Below are 22,500 nucleotides of genomic sequence, written 5' to 3' on the forward strand. Positions count from 1 at the left end.
TCATGACGGCCAGCTAAAGACTTGCAGAATATGTGCAAGCACAGAGCATGAAAAAAAGGACTGTCCTCAATATACCTGCAGAGAATGTCTGGAACAGGGGCATTTTGCGCGGGACTGCCAAGCCCCACGGTGCAAAAGCTGTGAAAAGACATGGATGAGGTGTACATGTGAATCTGAAGAGGAGGACAATGCAGAAATGGAGATAGAGGTGCAGGAGCACATGGAGGAGACAAGCAGAAATAGAAGGAAAGATGAAACACAGGAGGTGAATGGGATTTCTGAGGATTTAAGTAAGCAAGGAAAGGAGGACTCCACGAGGAGAGAGGACAACGCAGATAAAGAAATTGAAGTGCATACAATGGAGACTGAGACACATCAAACTGTTGCTAATGATGGACAAATGAAAGAAAATGAATGTGCAACAACGAGTGAAATTGCAGCTGGGTGGAATAAAGAGGAGGTAAGCGATGAGGAAACTGATTAAATTAACCTTGAGCTTGAAAACAGAACAACGGACATTATGAACAGAAGACGTAAATTGATAACAGTATCAGAAATAAATATTAAACAAGTATTAAAGAAACAAAAGTTAAGAAGAGAAGACAGAGCAAGGCTAAATGAAGATAAAGTAGATCTAAATTCCTAGACATTAAGAGAGACCATATATAGATGATGGGTTGTTTTGGTTTGTGTTTTTTTTTTTTTTTTTTTATTTCATTATGAGTAATTTATGTTTGGTCTCAATTAATGTTAGAGGGCTGTCATCTAAGCTGAAGTTTGAAAATATAATAAATTTAACAAAACAAAGTGATATTTTATGTATACAGGAGACTGGATGGAATGAAACAATAGTTAATGATTTTAAAAAATTTTGGGATGGAGAAATATGGTACAGTAATGATTTAAATAAGAAAAAAGGATTGGCAATACTAATTAGAAGGGGAGTAGTAGAATCAACGAATGTTTTATTTAAAGATAACAATGGAAGGATTTTAACTGTTAAAATTATGGATAGGGGAGAAGAAATAACAATATGTAATATACATGCTCCAAATGAAGATATGGAAAGAGTTACTTTTTTTAAAGAATTGAGTGTTTTGATTAATGGATGGAAGAATGTCATTGTTATAGGAGATTTTAATACTGTTTTAGAAAGAATAGATGTTGAAGATTTTATGGTGTATAGAGCTGATGTTGGAAGAAAAGAACTGAAATGTATGATGGCTGAACATAAATTTGTAGATGTATGGAGAGATAGAAACAGAGTCAAAAGAGAATATTCGAGAAGACAGTGGGTAAATACAATTTTAAAACAAAGCAGAATAGATTTCATTTTATGTGACAGAAGATTTGAGCATTTTATTTCAAAAGTTTTTTATAAAATGTATAGTGGGAGTGATCATGACTTTTTATATGTAATGATGGATTTTAGTGGAGTTGAAAGAGGACCAGGTGTATGGGTGGTTAATACACAGCTTTTAAAGAACGAATTGTATAAAATGGAAATGGAAAACCTAATTATTAATAGTGTAGATGATGTTTTATATGATGAAGCAATATGTGTGTGGTGGGACAATATAAAATCAGATATCAAAAGTTTTTCTATTGAATGTTCTAAGAAAATACAGAAAGCAAAAAGAGCTAAAGAAAGGGAACTAAATAAAGAATGGGAAAATGAAATGAAAAAGATAACTGAAGGAAATACGGATATTAGGAAAATAGTAATATTAGAAGAGAAAATTAAAAAAGTGGAAGAGGACAAATGTGTGGGTGCTAGAATAAGAAGTAAGATAAGAAATACAGTGGAAGGGGAAAGAAGTACAAAGTTTTTCTATGATGCAGAAAAGAATAGACAAAAAGCTGATTTAATAAAGAATGTTTCAATGCAAGGTAAAAATATAAAAGATAAAGAAGGGATTTTAAAAGAGGTCAAGGATTTTTATGGTGTTTTATTTAAGAAAAAGGGAGTTAATGAGGAAGATGAAGTATTTTTGTTAAATCAAATCAAAGTTAAAGTAAAAGAGGATGATAAAAAAATGTGTGATAGTGATATAACAGAAGAGGAGATAAATGAAGCTATAATGCAATTAAGTAATGGGAAAAGTCCTGGTTTAGATGGTTTATCATCTGAATTTTATAAGGTTTTTAAAGATGTTTTAATACCTATTTTGAAAGATCTTTTCATAGCCATTTTTAAGAATGGACAATTGAGTGAGAGTATGAAGAAGGGAATGATTAAAATAATTTATAAAAAGAAAGGGAATAAAGATGATTTACAAAATTACAGACCATTAAGTATGCTCAACACAGATTATAAAATATTGGCCAAGATTTTAGCGAATAGACTTAAAAAAGTAGTTCCCCACATCATTACAACTAATCAAGCATATGGCGTATTAGGAAGAGATATAGTGGATACAGTAACAAGCATTAGAGATTTAATTTGGTACATAAAAGAGAAAAAGAGTGATGGTTTTTTAATCAGTATAGATCTAGAAAAGGCATTTGACAGAGTTGAGCACAAATATTTATTTGATTTAATTCAACAGTTTGGTTTTGGTAATAATTTTATAAAGTGGATGAAATGTTTTTATACAGATATTTTTAGTTGTTTTAAAATAAATGGTTTTTTAACAGACTTCATAGGAATATCTAGATCTATAAGACAAGGATGTCCCTTATCAGCTTTATTATATACTTTAGTTGCTGAACCGTTAGGTTTAGCAATAAATGGAGAAAAAGAAATAAAAGGTTTTTTAATAGAAGACAATGTAATAGAACAAAAATTGTTTCAGTATGCAGATGATACTACTCTGATTTTAAAAGATTTTAATAGTGCTGAAAAGGCTATGGGAATTATTGATAAATACTGTCGAGGTTCGGGTGCAAAAGTAAATAAGGAAAAAACTGAATATATTAAGATTGGAAAAGTGGACATTTCAAAAAGAAATTGGCAGTTAAAAGAGCAAAAGAATAATATAAAAATTTTAGGCATTACACTTGGATCTGATGAAATTAAAACTAGAGAAATAAATTGGGATGAAACTGTAAACAAAATGGAAAAAAGATTAAATTTTTGGAAACAGAGAGTACTGTTTCTAAAAGGGAAGGTCCTTGTCTTGAATTCTCTTTTTTTATCCAAAATGTGGTATGTTTTAAGTGTTGTTAGTTTACCAATATGGGTATATAAGAGAATAAAAACTATGATTTTAAAGTTTCTTTGGGATGGTAAGCCATCTAAAATTGCATATAACACAATCATTGGAAAGGTGGAAGATGGAGGATTAGGACTAATAGATCCATGGCTGAGAATGAAAAGCATGAGAATTAAAACAGTAAAAAAGTTTTTTAACAAAGACAACATTCCATGGAAAAGTGTCATGAATTATGTTATTAATAAATGCGGACAAATAGGAGATGATTTTTTATGGATGGCTTTTAAGGATAATATGATAGAAAATATACCAGAGTTTTATAAAGAATTGTTGAGAAGCTGGAAAATGTTTTATGAAAATGTGTACGTAGAGATTAAAGGGAGAAAACAGTACCTGCAGCAACCCCTATTTTTAAATCAAAATAATAAAAGCAAAAAGCATATGTTTTATGAAAACTGGTACGCAGTAGGTTTTAGACAAGTAAAAGACATTTTATATGAAGTGAAACCTGGATTTTTACCTACACAAGCAATAATTGATTCACTTGAGGAAATAGAAGATATAGAAAACAAAGGGAAAATTGAAGAACAATATACAAAATTAAAATTAGCATTGCCAGAACATTGGATTAAAAATATTGAGGATAATGAAAAAGAAACCGAAAATGAAAAACCAAAGGTTTTTTTAAAAGCAGGGGATGATAAGATTGTTTTTAATGATTGTGTCATTAAGATGTTTTATACCTGTTTAAGTAAGACTGTTTTTGTAAAGCCTAAAGCAATAGAATATTGGGAAAAGTTATTTGACAATTTTGATGCTTCGAATATATGGAAAAATGTAAGATTGAATTTTAAAAGTCCGGTTTTGGAAAATTTTGATTTTTTATTAAGACACAATTGTGTGATGACAGAAATTATTTTAAGTAAAATTGGGTTAGCGCAAGATGAAATGTGCAAAGTGTGTTTGGAGAAAAAGGAAGGTGTATTACATTTATTTTTAAATTGCAGAAAGTTAAGTGATTTTATAAAAATGTTAAAAAAGATGGTATGTGATTTTCTGTATAATGACAAGATTACATTGGAAGAATGGGATACATTGCTTTTATTTGGCTTCAATGGAAGGACAAAAAATAACTATGCTCTAAATTTTATGTTAACGCTTGCAAGATTTGCAATATGGAGAAGGAGAAATATAATGAAACAAAAGAAAAAAGAAATAGCGATAAAGTTATTATATAAACAGATCATGATGGAGGAAATACAAGTTTTATATGACTATTGCAAAATGCTTGAGAATATGGAAATGTTTGAAAAATGTTTTACAAGGAATAATCCATACATTGTTAAAACTTGGACTGGTTTTGAAGTTCTGTTACTGGAAGATGTTTAAATATTTGTGGTGATGTATTGTTAATGTTTTTATTTTGTGATTTTTAATAAATAAAAAAAAAAAAAAAAAAAAATCTCGTCTGATCTCGGAAGCTAAGCAGGTTTGGGCCTGGTTAGTACTTGGATGGGAGACCGCCTGGGAATACCAGGTACTGTAAGCTTTTTGGAAATTTTTCACTTAGTTTATAATAATTTTGCCAAAAAATAGAGTCAATGCCCGATTTCTGAATCTTAGCAGGTTTAGGTCTGGTTAGTACTTTGATGAGAGACTGCCTAGGAATACCAGGTGCTTTAAGCTTTTGGGTTTTCTTTCCTACTTATATAATGTACTGGCGATAAGATTGGCTGGTCTTTAAATAGCCCTCTCATTGCAGCAGACTTCGCTTACGGCCATACCAACCTGGCTATGCCCGATCTCGTCTGATCTCGGAAGCTAAGCAGGTTTGGGCCTGGTTAGTACTTGGATGGGAGACCGCCTGGGAATACCAGGTGCTGTAAGCTTTTTGGAAATTTTTCACTTAGTATATAATAATTTTGCCAAAAAATAGAGTCAATGCCGGATCTCTGAATCTTAGCAGGTTTGGGCCTGGTTAGTACATGGATGGGAGACTGCCTGTTAATACCAGGTGCTGTAAGCTTTTTGGACATTTTTCACTTAGTATATAATAATTTTGCCAAAAAATAGAGTCAATGCCCGATCTCTGAATATTTGCAGCTTTGGGCGTGGTTAGTACATGGATGGGAGACTGCCTGGGAATACCAGGTGCTTTAATCTTTTTGGAAAATTTCACGAATTATATAATAATCTTTCATTAAAAAAAAAAAAAAAAAAAAAAAAAAGAGTCAATGCCCGATCTCTGAATCTTAGCAGGTTTAGGTCTGGTTAGTACTTTGATGAGAGACTGCCTAGGAATACCAGGTGCTTTAAGCTTTTGGGTTTTCTTTCCTACTTATATAATGTACTGGCGATAAGATTGGCTGGTCTTTAAATAGCCCTCTCTTTGCAACAGACTTCGCTTACGGCCATACCAACCTGGCTATGCCCGATCTCGTCTGATCTCGGAAGCTAAGCAGGTTTGGGCCTGGTTAGTACTTGGATGGGAGACCGCCTGGGAATACCAGGTGCTGTAAGCTTTTTGGAAATTTTTCACTTAGTATATAATAATTTTGCCAAAAAATAGAGTCAATGCCCGATCTCTGAATATTTGCAGCTGTGGGCCTGGTTAGTACATGGATGGGAGACTGCCTGGGAATACCAGGTGCTTTAATCTTTTTGGAAAATTTCACGAATTATATAATAATCTTTCATTAAAAAAAAAAAAAAAAAAAAAAAAAAAAAAAAGAGTCAATGCCCGATCTCTGAATCTTAGCAGGTTTAGGTCTGGTTAGTACTTTGATGAGAAACTGCCTAGGAATACCAGGTGCTTTAAGCTTTTGGGCTTTCTTTCCTACTTATATAATGTACTGGCGATAAGATTGGCTGCTCTTTAAATAGCCCTCTCTTTGCAGCAGACTTCGCTTACAGCCATGCCAACCTGGCTTTGGCCGATCTCGTCTGATCTCGGAAGCTAAGCAGGTTTGGTCCTGGTTAGTACTTGGATGGGAGACCGCCTGGGAATACCAGGTGCTGTAAGCTTTTTGGACATTTTTCACTTAGTTTATAATAATTTTGCCATAAAATAGAGTCAATGCCCGATCTCTGAATCTTAGCAGGTTTAGGTCTGGTTAGTACTTTGATGAGAGACTGCCTAGGAATACCAGGTGCTTTAAGTTTTTGGGTTTTCTTTCCTACTTATATAATGTACTGGCGATAAGATTGGCTGGTCTTTAAATAGCCCTCTCTTTGCAGCAAACTTCGCTTACGGCCAAACCAACCTGGCAACGCTAGTGAGCCACACAGGAAGTGAGTTGGCAGTTTGTAGTAGGCAGTAGGTGAGAGAGGCTCACCTTGTGTTTTTTGTTTTGTTTTATCTGCGTAAAGATTTATTTCTTTTGCAACTTATTGATTTTTGTTTGTTATAGTTTTTATACTTCCCAGCAGCAGTTTGCTGTCTGGGGAGAAATTTTTCTTTTGTTTGAAAAATGGATGGATTACATGGCAAAGAAGTGGACATGGCAGGAGGAAGATGAGTGCTAACAGACAAAGAAATGGATAAAGAACAACGAGATGGACAAGGACGAATGGATTATAACAAGAGGATTTACTCTAAAGAGGCTACAGTAATTGTTGACATGGCGGATCAGAGAGATGCAAGAGCAGAGGACATTATCAAAGCAGTGAACGAAAGGATTGGAGGAGGAAAGATTCTAGCAGTCAGACCAAGGCAAGTAAAAGAATATGAAATTACACTGATAAACAGGGAGGCGTGCGATGGATTAGATGAAGGATTAATGATAAAAGGAAAACTGTGTGAGATTCGACAACTGAAAACAAGGGAGTATGTGGTTTCTTTCATACATTTGCCAGCCTATATTGAGGACTCTGACATTTTAATTAAATTACAAAATTGGGGCGTAACACCTGTTTCAGACATCATAAGAAGAATGTATCCAGGCACAGACATTGCGGATGGTACAAGGTACCTAAGGGTGAAATTTCCTAAAGAAGTAGTGTCTCTGCCATACAGTACAAAGTTTGATACGGAGGAGGGAACACAGTATTTCAGGATCATGCATGATCGTCAGGTTAAAACCTGTCGATTGTGCATGAATCCGGGACATGTGTTCAAAGACTGTCCAGATTTTAAATGTCATCAGTGCAATGGCCAGGGTCATTACGCAAGGGATTGCGATGCAATTAAGTGCCCGGATTGCAGAAAGGTGATCATAAGATGTGAGTGTTGGATGGAGAATGAAATTCAAAATAAAGAGTCAGAAGGTGTAGGAGGGCGAATGTCAAAAGAAACTGAATTACAAAATGGTGGAGAGAATGAGGAAGAGGATGGTGTGAATAAAGAGGCTATTGTGGAAAATAAGAAGGAATTGGAAGAGAAAAGGCTGGAAGGAGAAATGGACAAAGGAATATTGACATCACAGGAAGTAACACAAGGGGTATTGGAGGAAATGGAGAACCAAGGATTAAAAGAAAAGGAGGAGGAAATGCAAGAGATAACTGAAGAGGAGAAAGAAATGGAATTGGAAGAGAAAAGGCTGGAAGGAGAAATGGACAAAGGAATATTGACATCACAGGAAGTAACACAAGGGGCATTGGAGGAAATGGAGAACCAAGGACTAAAAGAAAAGGAGGAGGAAATGCAAGAGATAACTGAAGAGGAGAAAGGAGTGGACAGAATGGATGATAGAAAGGACAAAAGGGTGACATTAAGAAGGAGAACCCTTAAGGTAATACCAAATGTGAATGTGGCCAGAAAAAAAAGACATTTTAGGGAAAAATACAATAAGGGGAAACATTTGTTTGAGAATAAATTTCAAGTGTTGAGGGAAGATGAGGAGGAGGAGGTAGACTAAGAATACAATGTTTGGTTTAAATTTGTATTATTATTTATTATTATAATGTTTTTATACATTGTATCATGGTATGCTAATGCCTTAATTGTATTTCAAAAAGAAAAATGGAGATAAAAGGTTATTTATTGAATGTAAAGTGAAATAAATGTGTTTGGTGTTTAGAGAAATGGCTTTTATCAAACCTGTGGCAAATAATTATTGTTTTTGTTTGTTATGCTTCTGTGGAAAATGTGTACAATGTTTTTAATGAAATATTTTAAATTTGTTAATAAAAAAAAAAAAAAAAAAAAAAAAAAAAAATCTTGTCTGATCTCGGAAGCTAAGCAGGTTTGGGCCTGGTTAGTACTTGGATGGGAGACCGCCTGGGAATACCAGGTGCTGTAAGCTTTTTGGAAATTTTTCACTTAGTATATAATAATTTGGCAAAAAAATAGAGTCAATGCCCGATCTCTGAATCTTAGCAGGTTTGGGCCTGGTTAGTACATGGATGGGAGACTGCCTGTTAATACCAGGTGCTGTAAGCTTTTTGGACATTTTTCACTTAGTATATAATAATTTTGCCAAAAAATAGAGTCAATGCCCGATCTCTGAATCTTAGCAGGTTTAGGTCTGGTTAGTACTTTGATGAGAGACTGCCTAGGAATACCAGGTGCTTTAAGCTTTTGGGCTTTCTTTCCTACTTATATAATGTACTGGCGATAAGATTGGCTGCTCTTTAAATAGCCCTCTCTTTGCAGCAGACTTCGCTTACGGCCATACCAACCTGGCTATGCCCGATCTCGTCTGATCTCGGAAGCTAAGCAGGTTTGGGCCTGGTTAGTACTTGGATGGGAGACCGCCTGGGAATACCAGGTGCTGTAAGCTTTTTGGACATTTTTCACTTAGTTTATAATAATTTTGCCAAAAAATAGAGTCAATGCCCGATCTCTGAATCTTAGCAGGTTTAGGTCTGGTTAGTACTTTGATGAGAAACTGCCTAGGAATACCAGGTGCTTTAAGCTTTTGGGCTTTCTTTCCTACTTATATAATGTACTGGCGATAAGATTGGCTGCTCTTTAAATAGCCCTCTCTTTGCAGCAGACTTCGCTTACAGCCATGCCAACCTGGCTTTGGCCGATCTCGTCTGATCTCGGAAGCTAAGCAGGTTTGGTCCTGGTTAGTACTTGGATGGGAGACCGCCTGGGAATACCAGGTGCTGTAAGCTTTTTGGACATTTTTCACTTAGTTTATAATAATTTTGCCATAAAATAGAGTCAATGCCCGATCTCTGAATCTTAGCAGGTTTAGGTCTGGTTAGTACTTTGATGAGAGACTGCCTAGGAATACCAGGTGCTTTAAGTTTTTGGGTTTTCTTTCCTACTTATATAATGTACTGGCGATAAGATTGGCTGGTCTTTAAATAGCCCTCTCTTTGCAGCAAACTTCGCTTACGGCCAAACCAACCTGGCAACGCTAGTGAGCCACACAGGAAGTGAGTTGGCAGTTTGTAGTAGGCAGTAGGTGAGAGAGGCTCACCTTGTGTTTTTTGTTTTGTTTTATCTGCGTAAAGATTTATTTCTTTTGCAACTTATTGATTTTTGTTTGTTATAGTTTTTATACTTCCCAGCAGCAGTTTGCTGTCTGGGGAGAAATTTTTCTTTTGTTTGAAAAATGGATGGATTACATGGCAAAGAAGTGGACATGGCAGGAGGAAGATGAGTGCTAACAGACAAAGAAATGGATAAAGAACAACGAGATGGACAAGGACGAATGGATTATAACAAGAGGATTTACTCTAAAGAGGCTACAGTAATTGTTGACATGGCGGATCAGAGAGATGCAAGAGCAGAGGACATTATCAAAGCAGTGAACGAAAGGATTGGAGGAGGAAAGATTCTAGCAGTCAGACCAAGGCAAGTAAAAGAATATGAAATTACACTGATAAACAGGGAGGCGTGCGATGGATTAGATGAAGGATTAATGATAAAAGGAAAACTGTGTGAGATTCGACAACTGAAAACAAGGGAGTATGTGGTTTCTTTCATACATTTGCCAGCCTATATTGAGGACTCTGACATTTTAATTAAATTACAAAATTGGGGCGTAACACCTGTTTCAGACATCATAAGAAGAATGTATCCAGGCACAGACATTGCGGATGGTACAAGGTACCTAAGGGTGAAATTTCCTAAAGAAGTAGTGTCTCTGCCATACAGTACAAAGTTTGATACGGAGGAGGGAACACAGTATTTCAGGATCATGCATGATCGTCAGGTTAAAACCTGTCGATTGTGCATGAATCCGGGACATGTGTTCAAAGACTGTCCAGATTTTAAATGTCATCAGTGCAATGGCCAGGGTCATTACGCAAGGGATTGCGATGCAATTAAGTGCCCGGATTGCAGAAAGGTGATCATAAGATGTGAGTGTTGGATGGAGAATGAAATTCAAAATAAAGAGTCAGAAGGTGTAGGAGGGCGAATGTCAAAAGAAACTGAATTACAAAATGGTGGAGAGAATGAGGAAGAGGATGGTGTGAATAAAGAGGCTATTGTGGAAAATAAGAAGGAATTGGAAGAGAAAAGGCTGGAAGGAGAAATGGACAAAGGAATATTGACATCACAGGAAGTAACACAAGGGGTATTGGAGGAAATGGAGAACCAAGGATTAAAAGAAAAGGAGGAGGAAATGCAAGAGATAACTGAAGAGGAGAAAGAAATGGAATTGGAAGAGAAAAGGCTGGAAGGAGAAATGGACAAAGGAATATTGACATCACAGGAAGTAACACAAGGGGCATTGGAGGAAATGGAGAACCAAGGACTAAAAGAAAAGGAGGAGGAAATGCAAGAGATAACTGAAGAGGAGAAAGGAGTGGACAGAATGGATGATAGAAAGGACAAAAGGGTGACATTAAGAAGGAGAACCCTTAAGGTAATACCAAATGTGAATGTGGCCAGAAAAAAAAGACATTTTAGGGAAAAATACAATAAGGGGAAACATTTGTTTGAGAATAAATTTCAAGTGTTGAGGGAAGATGAGGAGGAGGAGGTAGACTAAGAATACAATGTTTGGTTTAAATTTGTATTATTATTTATTATTATAATGTTTTTATACATTGTATCATGGTATGCTAATGCCTTAATTGTATTTCAAAAAGAAAAATGGAGATAAAAGGTTATTTATTGAATGTAAAGTGAAATAAATGTGTTTGGTGTTTAGAGAAATGGCTTTTATCAAACCTGTGGCAAATAATTATTGTTTTTGTTTGTTATGCTTCTGTGGAAAATGTGTACAATGTTTTTAATGAAATATTTTAAATTTGTTAATAAAAAAAAAAAAAAAAAAAAAAAAAAAAAAAAAAAATCTTGTCTGATCTCGGAAGCTAAGCAGGTTTGGGCCTGGTTAGTACTTGGATGGGAGACCGCCTGGGAATACCAGGTGCTGTAAGCTTTTTGGAAATTTTTCACTTAGTATATAATAATTTGGCAAAAAAATAGAGTCAATGCCCGATCTCTGAATCTTAGCAGGTTTGGGCCTGGTTAGTACATGGATGGGAGACTGCCTGTTAATACCAGGTGCTGTAAGCTTTTTGGACATTTTTCACTTAGTATATAATAATTTTGCCAAAAAATAGAGTCAATGCCCGATCTCTGAATCTTAGCAGGTTTAGGTCTGGTTAGTACTTTGATGAGAGACTGCCTAGGAATACCAGGTGCTTTAAGCTTTTGGGCTTTCTTTCCTACTTATATAATGTACTGGCGATAAGATTGGCTGCTCTTTAAATAGCCCTCTCTTTGCAGCAGACTTCGCTTACGGCCATACCAACCTGGCTATGCCCGATCTCGTCTGATCTCGGAAGCTAAGCAGGTTTGGGCCTGGTTAGTACTTGGATGGGAGACCGCCTGGGAATACCAGGTGCTGTAAGCTTTTTGGACATTTTTCACTTAGTTTATAATAATTTTGCCAAAAAATAGAGTCAATGCCCGATCTCTGAATCTTAGCAGGTTTAGGTCTGGTTAGTACTTTGATGAGAGACTGCCTAGGAATACCAGGTGCTTTAAGCTTTTGGGCTTTCTTTCCTACTTATATAATGTACTGGCGATAAGATTGGCTGCTCTTTAAATAGCCCTCTCTTTGCAGCAGACTTCGCTTACGGCCATACCAACCTGGCTATGCCCGATCTCGTCTGATCTCGGAAGCTAAGCAGGTTTGGGCCTGGTTAGTACTTGGATGGGAGACCGCCTGGGAATACCAGGTGCTGTAAGCTTTTTGGAAATTTTTCACTTAGTATATAATAATTTGGCAAAAAAATAGAGTCAATGCCCGATCTCTGAATCTTAGCAGGTTTGGGCCTGGTTAGTACATGGATGGGAGACTGCCTGTTAATACCAGGTGCTGTAAGCTTTTTGGACATTTTTCACTTAGTATATAATAATTTTGCCAAAAAATAGAGTCAATGCCCGATCTCTGAATCTTAGCAGGTTTAGGTCTGGTTAGTACTTTGATGAGAGACTGCCTAGGAATACCAGGTGCTTTAAGCTTTTGGGTTTTCTTTCCTACTTATATAATGTACTGGCGATAAGATTGGCTGCTCTTTAAATAGCCCTCTCTTTGCAGCAGACTTTGCTTACCGCCATACCAACCTGGCTATGCCCGATCTCGTCTGATCTCGGAAGCTAAGCAGGTTTGGGCCTGGTTAGTACTTGGATGGGAGACCGCCTGGGAATACCAGGTACTGTAAGCTTTTTGGAAATTTTTCACTTAGTTTATAATAATTTTGCCAAAAAATAGAGTCAATGCCCGATTTCTGAATCTTAGCAGGTTTAGGTCTGGTTAGTACTTTGATGAGAGACTGCCTAGGAATACCAGGTGCTTTAAGCTTTTGGGTTTTCTTTCCTACTTATATAATGTACTGGCGATAAGATTGGCTGGTCTTTAAATAGCCTTCTCATTGCAGCAGACTTCGCTTACGGCCATACCAACCTGAGGGCGCTAGAGTGCAACTAAGGAAGTAGTGTGGCAGCAATTCAGAGAGATAGGCTCTCTGCATTTTTGTTTTGTTTTTTGTTTTATTTATGTTTGGAGTGAACAAAATAACAGTTGGAAAGTTTGGTTTTTTGTTTCAATGCTAACCAGCAGCTTTTAAGCTGTCTGGGAGGTATTTATTTTTAGTTTGTTTGACTTTTTTGTTTGTTTTTCTCGTGTGGGGAAAGAGCAATCAAAGAAAATGGAGGAACACAAAAGGAACTGCAAGGATAAAGGCACAGAAATTTGCAGACAACAGGATAAAGGACTGAGAAAAGGTTTGCGAGATGAAAGTGGAAAAAATATAATTGAAAATCAAAGAGTATATTTAAAGGAGGCAACCATAACCATTGATGTAGCAGAGGTACAAAATGGAGGAGTAGAAGACATCATTAAATCCATAGTAGAGAAGGTGGGAGAAGGAAAAATCCTTGCTGTAAGACCAAAACAACATGGATTATATGAGGTAACTTTGGAAAAAGAAGAGCTTTGTGATGAACTTCTAAATGGACTGGAAATTAAAGGAATAAAGTGTGAAACTAAAAAGCTACAAGACAGGGAGTATGTGGTCTCCTTTATGCACTTACCAGTCTACCTAGAAGATACGGCCATTCTGGACAAGTTGGAAGGGTGGAGAGTAATCCCCACATCACAAATAAGGAGAAGATATTATCCGAGAACGGACATCGAGGATGGAACCAGATTTGTAAAGGTAAAATTCCCGAGAGAAGTGGCTTCATTACCTTACAGTACACGCTTCGAGACCGCAGAAGGAACACAACATTTTAGGATTATACACAGTCAACAGGTAAAAACATGTCGATTGTGCATGAGTCCACAGCACATCCTCAAGGACTGTCCAGAGTTTACATGTCACAAGTGCGAGGAACAAGGTCACTATGCAAGGGATTGTACAGCAGTCAAGTGCCCAGATTGTTTTAAAACTATGAACAAATGTGAATGCTGGATGAATACCGGAGAAGAGGAAGAGGAAGAGGAAGAGGAAGAGGAAGAGGAAGATGAAGAGGAAGAGGAAGAAGAGGAGCAAGAGGAAAATGGGCGGATACTAAAGGAGGCTATAGAAACAAAAGAAAGAAGTGAAAGAGAGGAGCAACAGGAGGCAGCAATGGAGGAAGAGAGGGAGAATGATAAGGAACTGGCAAGTGAAAATGAAGGACAAAAATCTGAAGAAAATGAAAGCATTGACAAAGTAGTATGGACACCAGCGGACAGAGTTACAAATACAAAAGACAAGTTTACTGCATCAGAAAGCAGCCAAAATATGGAAATGACATATGGTATTGGAGTGGGAAGTGATTTGGAGGATCAAAAGAGTGGCAAGGACTTGGGAAGACTCGTAAGAAGAAGGACTTTAAAGGTAAAACCAAATTTAGAATCATCTAAGAAAAGAATTGTTAAAAGGGAAATAAAGAAAAATGTTAATAGATTTGAAGTGTTGAGGATCCTAGAAGAAGAAAAAGAGGAAGAAGAAGAAAGTTAACAATGGTGATTCCTAAATACTTATTTTCTTATTTTATGGTATTAAGTATTGTTGTTTTTAATGCAAGAGGTTTACTTAACAGGGAAAAATTTGAAATGGTTAAAGAATTGTGTAAAGATGAAGATTTAATAATACTTCAAGAAACAAACTGGAGAGGTGATGTAATGGTTGATTTTAAAAAGAGGTGGGCTGGGGAAATATTTTTTAATAATGATGATGGAAGAATGGGAAGAGGGGTTGCTATTTTAATAAGAAAAGGTATAGATGTGAAAGTAAAAGTAATATATGATGATGGGAAAGGAAAATCTATTGCAGTTGAAATAAGACATGAAGATGAATGCTTTGTGATATTTAATTTGCATGCACCAAATGAAGTGAAAGAAAAAAAGGATTTTTTTAATGAATTAAGAGGTTTGGTAGAAAAGTGGAAGAAAGTAATGATGGTAGGAGATTTCAATACAGTTTTTTGTAAAAGAGATTTGGCAGACGGGATGGTTTTTAGAGCAGATGAGGGGAGAAAAGAACTTAGAACTCTAATGGAAGAAAATAACTTAATGGATGTGTGGAGAGAGAGGAATGAAAAGAAAAGAGAGTTTACCAGAAAACAAATTGTAGGGAATTTTTTATGTCAGTCACGGATTGATCACATTTTAAGTACAAGAAATTTAGATTATTTTATTGAGGATATATTTTATAAAGATACAGTTTTGAGTGATCATAAAATGGTTTCTTTGAAGATAGACTTTAACAAAAAGGAGAGAGGACCTGGAGTATGGGTTTTAAACACAGAGCTTTTAAAGAGTGAAAGTTATAAATTGGAAATAGAAAAATTATTAGAAACAGAGAAAGAGGATGGGATGTATGTAGAGGATAAAAGAATATGGTGGGAGAATGTAAAATATGAAATAAAGAAATTTTCAATAAAATATAGTAAAACTGTTCAGAGGGTAAAACGGAAAAAGGAAAAAGAGATAAGGATGGAATTAAGAGAAGAGCAACAAAAGAGAAGTGGAGATATACAAAAAATAATAGTCTTGGAAGAGAAACTAAAGAAAATAGAGGAGGGAAAATGTAAAGGAGCTATGATGAGAAGCAAAGCAAAATACATTGTTGAGGGAGAGAGGTGTACAAAATTTTTCTTTAATTTGGAGAAAAGTAAAGGAAAAGCAGAACTAATGAAGGAAATAAAGAGGAAGGATGGTAAAACAGTGAAGGGAACAGAAGAAATCCTTAAAGAAATAAAATGTTACTATGAAGACCTTTTTAGAACAAATAAAATAAATGATGAGGAAAAAAAGTTTTTATTACAGCAAATTACTGCCAAGGTAGAAAAAGAAGATAAAAAACTTTGTGAAAAAGAAATAGAAAAAGAAGAGATAATGAGGGCTATAGAACTTTTAAATGGAGGAAAAAGTCCAGGAATAGATGGACTGGTAGGTGAGTTTTATAAGGCTTTTAAAGATAAAATAAGCACAATTTTAAAAGAAGTATATGATCAGGTTTTTGAGAAAGGTGAATTATATCAGATGATGGGAATGGGGCTAATGAAGATAATATATAAAGGAAAAGGGGATAAAACAGTTTTAAATAATTTTAGACCAATTACTATGCTAAATACAGATTTAAAGATTTTAGCAAAAGTCTTAGCTGATAGGATGAGGAAGGTATTACCTACAATAATAAAGACTAATCAGTCATATGGGGTAAATGGAAGAGACATTGCAGACACAATAAGTAGTATAAGAGACTTAATAGGTTATATGAGAGAAGAAAATAAGTGTGGATATGTAATCAGCCTTGATTTCGAAAAAGCTTTTGACAGAGTGGAACATAGTTTTTTATTTTCAATTTTAGAACGTTTTGGTTTTGGAATTAATTTTATTAAATGGATAACAATTTTATACAGAGGAGCAATGACAAAAGTGAAATGCAATGGCTTTTTAACAGAACCTTTTAAAATTACACGTTCAATAAGACAAGGGTGTCCACTATCGGCACAGTTATACTCCTTGGTAGCAGAACCTTTGGGGATGGTAATAAATAAAGAAGAAAGAATACAGGGAATAGAACTGGAGAGGGGAATAGAAGGACAAAAAATATTTCAATACGCTGATGACACGACAGTAATAGTTAGAGATATTGGAAGTGTGGGAATAGTTATGGAAGAAGTGAGAAGATTTTGTCAAGGCACTGGAGCAAAAATAAATGAAGATAAAACTGTTTGTATGAGATTCGGAAAATCACCAGTTTTAATAGAAAATTTTGCTTTCAAAGAAGTACAAGAAATGAAGATTTTAGGTGTAATTTTAGGAAAAGAGGAAAAAAATACAAGAGATAAGATGTGGGAAGAGATTATAGGAGCAATGGAAAGAAGATTAGTATTTTGGAGATACAGGAATTTAAATCTAAAAGGAAAGATTTTAATTGTAAATGTTTTATTGTTGTCCAAAATATGGTATATTATGTCTGTTTCATCTATGCCTTTTTGGACGGCACAAAGGATAAAAAGATGTATTTTGGATTTTTTATGGGAGAAAAAGCCTGCGAGAATTGCATACAACACGCTAATTGGTCCAGTAGAAGAAGGAGGTTTAGGTCTAGTAGATATTGAGCAAAAGAAAAAAAGTATGAGAGTCAAAACAGTCAAAAAGTATTTGGATGAGGAAAACAAAAGTGAATGGAAAATAACAATGGAACTTTATTTAAACATATGTGGGAATTTGAAGATAGGAAACAATATTTTATGGATGAAATTAAAGAATGGGATGATGCAGAGAATACCAGACTTCTATAAGGAAGTTTTAAGTGCTTGGAGTTCTTTACTCTCAGAAATTGAATTTAAACCACATGGAAGGGAAATGATTTTAAACCAACCTTTGTTCTTAAATAAGAATATTGTTTCACAAGGAAAAGAGATTTATTTTAAGAAGTGGATTGAAGTAGGGTTTTTAAAAGTAAGGGATGTGTTATATGAGTATAAAGAAGGGTTTCTACCCATACAAGTGTTGATTGATGCTATGGAGGAAGCAAAAGAAGAATATAATGAAAACACTCTTAAAAAACAATATGAAGAAGTAAAGAAGGCAATACCTAAAGAATGGGTTGAGGAGATTCAGAATGAGGAAAAATCTGAAAACAGAGTGGATGTGTTTTTGAAAAGAGGGGACAAATTGATGGTTTTTAATTTATGTACTGTGAAAATGTTTTATCATTTTTTTGTAAATTCTGTTTTTAAAAAACCTATTGCCAACCAATTCTGGTTAAGGCACTTCAATGGAGTTGACGAAGGACTCATTTGGAAGAATATGAGATGGAAGTTTTTAGATACAGATCTTGAATGTTTGGATTATTTCATAAGACAAAATGTGATGTTCACTGAAATGAGGCTGTGTAAGATTGGAATGGAACAAGATGCAATATGTAAAGTATGTAAAACAGAAGATGAAGGAATTTTACACCTGTTTTTACTTTGTGAAGGATTGGGTCAATTTTTTGGAGTTTTAAAAAAGTTAGTTTGGGATTTAAGAAAAACGACTAAAGAAATTAGCTGGAATATAACTCTTATGTTGGGGTTAAACGATAAATGTCAAAATAAACAAGTTATTAATTTACTCTTAATTCTAGCAAAAAAGGTCATATGGAAGAGGAGAAATATTGCAAAAAACAAAAATTATGTCTTGGATTTGTGGCTGTATTTTAAATCAGAAATTGAGAATTACATACAAACCCTGTATGATTTTTTTAAGTGGAAGAATGACATGGAAATGTTTAATACTATTTTTACTAAAGATGTAAGACACATTTTAGAAAAGTATAATGTTGTTTCTCCAGGAAGTGATGTTTCTGTATGTTGATTCAAAATTGTTGTATGGAAGATATATGTATTGTTGATCCCATAAGTTAAATAAAAAAAAAAAAAAAAAAAAAAAAAAAAAAAAAAAAAAAAAAAGCTATGCCCGATCTCGTCTGATCTCGGAAGCTAAGCAGGTTTGGGCCTGGTTAGTACTTGGATGGGAGACCGCCTGGGAATACCAGGTGCTGTAAGCTTTTTGGAAATTTTTCACTTAGTATATAATAATTTTGCCAAAAAATAGAGTCAATGCCGGATCTCTGAATCTTAGCAGGTTTGGGCCTGGTTAGTACATGGATGGGAGACTGCCTCTTAATACCAGGTGCTGTAAGCTTTTTGGACATTTTTCACTTAGTATATAATAATTTTGCCAAAAAATAGAGTCAATGCCCGATCTCTGAATATTTGCACCTGTGGGCCTGGTTAGTACATGGATGGGAGACTGCCTGGGAATACCAGGTGCTTTAATCTTTTTGGAAAATTTCACGAATTATATAATAATCTTTCATTAAAAAAAAAAAAAAAAAAAAAAAAAAAAAAAAGAGTCAATGCCCGATCTCTGAATCTTAGCAGGTTTGGGCCTGGTTAGTACATGGATGGGAGACTGCCTGTTAATACCAGGTGCTGTAAGCTTTTTGGACATTTTTCACTTAGTATATAATAATTTTGCCAAAAAATAGAGTCAATGCCCGATCTCTGAATCTTAGCAGGTTTAGGTCTGGTTAGTACTTTGATGAGAGACTGCCTAGGAATACCAGGTGCTTTAAGCTTTTGGGCTTTCTTTCCTACTTATATAATGTACTGGCGATAAGATTGGCTGCTCTTTAAATAGCCCTCTCTTTGCAGCAGACTTCGCTTACGGCCATACCAACCTGGCTATGCCCGATCTCGTCTGATCTCGGAAGCTAAGCAGGTTTGGGCCTGGTTAGTACTTGGATGGGAGACCGCCTGGGAATACCAGGTGCTGTAAGCTTTTTGGACATTTTTCACTTAGTTTATAATAATTTTGCCAAAAAATAGAGTCAATGCCCGATCTCTGAATCTTAGCAGGTTTAGGTCTGGTTAGTACTTTGATGAGAGACTGCCTAGGAATACCAGGTGCTTTAAGCTTTTGGGTTTTCTTTCCTACTTCCTACTAGAGTCAATGCCCGACCTCTGAATCTTAGCAGGTTTGGGCCTGGTTAGTACTTGGATGGGAGACCGCCTGGGAATACCAGGTGCTGTAAGCTTTTTGGAAATTTTTCACTTAGTATATAATAATTTTGCCAAAAAATAGAGTCAATGCCCGATCTCTGAATCTTAGCAGGTTTGGGCCTGGTTAGTACATGGATGGGAGACTGCCTGGGAATACCAGGTGCTTTAATCTTTTTGGAAAATTTCACGAATTATATAATAATCTTTCATTAAAAAAAAAAAAAAAAAAAAAAAGAGTCAATGCCCGATCTCTGAATCTTAGCAGGTTTAGGTCTGGTTAGTACTTTGATGAGAGACTGCCTAGGAATACCAGGTGCTTTAAGCTTTTGGGTTTTCTTTCCTACTTATATAATGTACTGGCGATAAGATTGGCTGCTCTTTAAATAGCCCTCTCTTTGCAGAGGACTTCGCTTACCGCCATACCAACCTGGCTATGCCCGATCTCGTCTGATCTCGGAAGCTAAGCAGGTTTGGGCCTGGTTAGTACTTGGATGGGAGACCGCCTGGGAATACCAGGTACTGTAAGCTTTTTGGAAATTTTTCACTTAGTTTATAATAATTTTGCCAAAAAATAGAGTCAATGCCCGATTTCTGAATCTTAGCAGGTTTAGGTCTGGTTAGTACTTTGATGAGAGACTGCCTAGGAATACCAGGTGCTTTAAGCTTTTGGGTTTTCTTTCCTACTTATATAATGTACTGGCGATAAGATTGGCTGGTCTTTAAATAGCCCTCTCATTGCAGCAGACTTCGCTTACGGCCATACCAACCTGGCTATGCCCGATCTCGTCTGATCTCGGAAGCTAAGCAGGTTTGGGCCTGGTTAGTACTTGGATGGGAGACCGCCTGGGAATACCAGGTGCTGTAAGCTTTTTGGAAATTTTTCACTTAGTATATAATAATTTTGCCAAAAAATAGAGTCAATGCCCGATCTCTGAATCTTAGCAGGTTTGGGCCTGGTTAGTACATGGATGGGAGACTGCCTGTTAATACCAGGTGCTGTAAGCTTTTTGGACATTTTTCACTTAGTATATAATAATTTTGCCAAAAAATAGAGTCAATGCCCGATCTCTGAATATTTGCAGCTTTGGGCGTGGTTAGTACATGGATGGGAGACTGCCTGGGAATACCAGGTGCTTTAATCTTTTTGGAAAATTTCACGAATTATATAATAATCTTTCATTAAAAAAAAAAAAAAAAAAAAAAAGAGTCAATGCCCGATCTCTGAATCTTAGCAGGTTTAGGTCTGGTTAGTACTTTGATGAGAGACTGCCTAGGAATACCAGGTGCTTTAAGCTTTTGGGTTTTCTTTCCTACTTATATAATGTACTGGCGATAAGATTGGCTGGTCTTTAAATAGCCCTCTCTTTGCAACAGACTTCGCTTACGGCCATACCAACCTGGCTATGCCCGATCTCGTCTGATCTCGGAAGCTAAGCAGGTTTGGGCCTGGTTAGTACTTGGATGGGAGACCGCCTGGGAATACCAGGTGCTGTAAGCTTTTTGGAAATTTTTCACTTAGTATATAATAATTTTGCCAAAAAATAGAGTCAATGCCGGATCTCTGAATCTTAGCAGGTTTGGGCCTGGTTAGTACATGGATGGGAGACTGCCTCTTAATACCAGGTGCTGTAAGCTTTTTGGACATTTTTCACTTAGTATATAATAATTTTGCCAAAAAATAGAGTCAATGCCCGATCTCTGAATATTTGCAGCTGTGGGCCTGGTTAGTACATGGATGGGAGACTGCCTGGGAATACCAGGTGCTTTAATCTTTTTGGAAAATTTCACGAATTATATAATAATCTTTCATTAAAAAAAAAAAAAAAAAAAAGAGTCAATGCCCGATCTCTGAATCTTAGCAGGTTTAGGTCTGGTTAGTACTTTGATGAGAGACTGCCCAGGAATACCAGGTGCTTTAAGCTTTTGGGCTTTCTTTCCTACTTATATAATGTACTGGCGATAAGATTGGCTGCTCTTTAAATAGCCCTCTCTTTGCAGCAGACTTCGCTTACAGCCATGCCAACCTGGCTTTGGCCGATCTCGTCTGATCTCGGAAGCTAAGCAGGTTTGGTCCTGGTTAGTACTTGGATGGGAGACCGCCTGGGAATACCAGGTGCTGTAAGCTTTTTGGACATTTTTCACTTAGTTTATAATAATTTTGCCATAAAATAGAGTCAATGCCCGATCTCTGAATCTTAGCAGGTTTAGGTCTGGTTAGTACTTTGATGAGAGACTGCCTAGGAATACCAGGTGCTTTAAGTTTTTGGGTTTTCTTTCCTACTTATATAATGTACTGGCGATAAGATTGGCTGGTCTTTAAATAGCCCTCTCTTTGCAGCAAACTTCGCTTACGGCCAAACCAACCTGGCAACGCTAGTGAGCCACACAGGAAGTGAGTTGGCAGTTTGTAGTAGGCAGTAGGTGAGAGAGGCTCACCTTGTGTTTTTTGTTTTGTTTTATCTGCGTAAAGATTTATTTCTTTTGCAACTTATTGATTTTTGTTTGTTTTAGTTTTTATACTTCCCAGCAGCAGTTTGCTGTCTGGGGAGAAATTTTTCTTTTGTTTGAAAAATGGATGGATTACATGGCAAAGAAGTGGACATGGCAGGAGGAAGACGAGTGCTAACAGACAAAGAAATGGATAAAGAACAACGAGATGGACAAGGACGAATGGATTATAACAAGAGGATTTACTCTAAAGAGGCTACAGTAATTGTTGACATGGCGGATCAGAGAGATGCAAGAGCAGAGGACATTATCAAAGCAGTGAACGAAAGGATTGGAGGAGGAAAGATTCTAGCAGTCAGACCAAGGCAAGTAAAAGAATATGAAATTACACTGATAAACAGGGAGGCGTGCGATGGATTAGATGAAGGATTAATGATAAAAGGAAAACTGTGTGAGATTCGACAACTGAAAACAAGGGAGTATGTGGTTTCT

General features: G+C 36.0%; 13 non-coding genes across 13 annotated transcripts; all 13 read left to right on the top strand.

Annotated features, from left to right (window-relative positions):
• The first annotated feature begins 4,925 nt into the window (after window positions 1-4,925).
• Window positions 4,926-5,044, top strand: LOC128009208 (5S ribosomal RNA). Its single transcript, XR_008180925.1, has one exon. It is a non-coding gene; the product is annotated as a 5S ribosomal RNA (ribosomal RNA).
• Window positions 5,045-5,558: 514 nt separating this feature from the next.
• Window positions 5,559-5,677, top strand: LOC128009209 (5S ribosomal RNA). Its single transcript, XR_008180926.1, has one exon. It is a non-coding gene; the product is annotated as a 5S ribosomal RNA (ribosomal RNA).
• Window positions 5,678-6,060: 383 nt separating this feature from the next.
• Window positions 6,061-6,179, top strand: LOC128005503 (5S ribosomal RNA). The gene has a single exon (XR_008178153.1). It is a non-coding gene; the product is annotated as a 5S ribosomal RNA (ribosomal RNA).
• Window positions 6,180-8,756: 2,577 nt separating this feature from the next.
• On the top strand, window positions 8,757-8,875 carry LOC128009211 (5S ribosomal RNA). The gene has a single exon (XR_008180928.1). It is a non-coding gene; the product is annotated as a 5S ribosomal RNA (ribosomal RNA).
• A 221-nt stretch (window positions 8,876-9,096) lies between these two features.
• Window positions 9,097-9,215, top strand: LOC128005504 (5S ribosomal RNA). The gene has a single exon (XR_008178154.1). It is a non-coding gene; the product is annotated as a 5S ribosomal RNA (ribosomal RNA).
• A 2,583-nt stretch (window positions 9,216-11,798) lies between these two features.
• LOC128009212 (5S ribosomal RNA) lies at window positions 11,799-11,917 on the top strand. The gene has a single exon (XR_008180929.1). It is a non-coding gene; the product is annotated as a 5S ribosomal RNA (ribosomal RNA).
• Window positions 11,918-12,138: 221 nt separating this feature from the next.
• Window positions 12,139-12,257, top strand: LOC128009213 (5S ribosomal RNA). The gene has a single exon (XR_008180930.1). It is a non-coding gene; the product is annotated as a 5S ribosomal RNA (ribosomal RNA).
• A 358-nt stretch (window positions 12,258-12,615) lies between these two features.
• LOC128002960 (5S ribosomal RNA) lies at window positions 12,616-12,734 on the top strand. Its single transcript, XR_008175694.1, has one exon. It is a non-coding gene; the product is annotated as a 5S ribosomal RNA (ribosomal RNA).
• Window positions 12,735-19,220: 6,486 nt separating this feature from the next.
• LOC128009214 (5S ribosomal RNA) lies at window positions 19,221-19,339 on the top strand. The gene has a single exon (XR_008180931.1). It is a non-coding gene; the product is annotated as a 5S ribosomal RNA (ribosomal RNA).
• A 630-nt stretch (window positions 19,340-19,969) lies between these two features.
• On the top strand, window positions 19,970-20,088 carry LOC128002961 (5S ribosomal RNA). Its single transcript, XR_008175695.1, has one exon. It is a non-coding gene; the product is annotated as a 5S ribosomal RNA (ribosomal RNA).
• A 221-nt stretch (window positions 20,089-20,309) lies between these two features.
• Window positions 20,310-20,428, top strand: LOC128009215 (5S ribosomal RNA). Its single transcript, XR_008180932.1, has one exon. It is a non-coding gene; the product is annotated as a 5S ribosomal RNA (ribosomal RNA).
• Window positions 20,429-20,939: 511 nt separating this feature from the next.
• Window positions 20,940-21,058, top strand: LOC128009217 (5S ribosomal RNA). Its single transcript, XR_008180934.1, has one exon. It is a non-coding gene; the product is annotated as a 5S ribosomal RNA (ribosomal RNA).
• A 508-nt stretch (window positions 21,059-21,566) lies between these two features.
• On the top strand, window positions 21,567-21,685 carry LOC128005505 (5S ribosomal RNA). Its single transcript, XR_008178155.1, has one exon. It is a non-coding gene; the product is annotated as a 5S ribosomal RNA (ribosomal RNA).
• Window positions 21,686-22,500: the final 815 nt, after the last annotated feature.

The sequence above is a fragment of the Carassius gibelio genome, chromosome B22, assembly GCF_023724105.1.
Source record: "Carassius gibelio isolate Cgi1373 ecotype wild population from Czech Republic chromosome B22, carGib1.2-hapl.c, whole genome shotgun sequence".
In the NCBI taxonomy this organism is placed as follows: Eukaryota; Metazoa; Chordata; class Actinopteri; order Cypriniformes; family Cyprinidae; genus Carassius; species Carassius gibelio.